Below are 203 nucleotides of genomic sequence, written 5' to 3'. Positions count from 1 at the left end.
GTGTGTGGAAAACTATCAAGGATAAAATCTTGGTGAGTGCGTGCGTGCCTGTATAGACTAAATATAGCTTCTTTTTCAATCCATATCCCCGAAGTGCCACGCTCGGCGGGGCGAGTGCCGCAAGCAGACAGTGCCACGCCGGGCCCCCGATATTGCGTCCTCTCAAGGGAGTGTTTGAGTTGGTGTGTATGTGAGACGAGCGT

General features: G+C 52.7%; 1 protein-coding gene across 1 annotated transcript in view; it reads left to right on the top strand.

Annotated features, from left to right (window-relative positions):
• LOC119593114 (glypican-5-like) overlaps positions 1-203 on the top strand; it is a gene marked incomplete at its 5' end in the record, with an annotated part of 69,987 nt that overhangs the window by 724 nt on the left and 69,060 nt on the right.

The sequence above is a fragment of the Penaeus monodon genome, chromosome 31 (genome assembly GCF_015228065.2).
Source record: "Penaeus monodon isolate SGIC_2016 chromosome 31, NSTDA_Pmon_1, whole genome shotgun sequence".
NCBI classification, from domain to species: Eukaryota; Metazoa; Arthropoda; class Malacostraca; order Decapoda; family Penaeidae; genus Penaeus; species Penaeus monodon.
The sequence above is the reverse complement of the archived record's forward strand: the minus strand, read 5'-3'. Positions and strand labels throughout refer to the sequence as shown.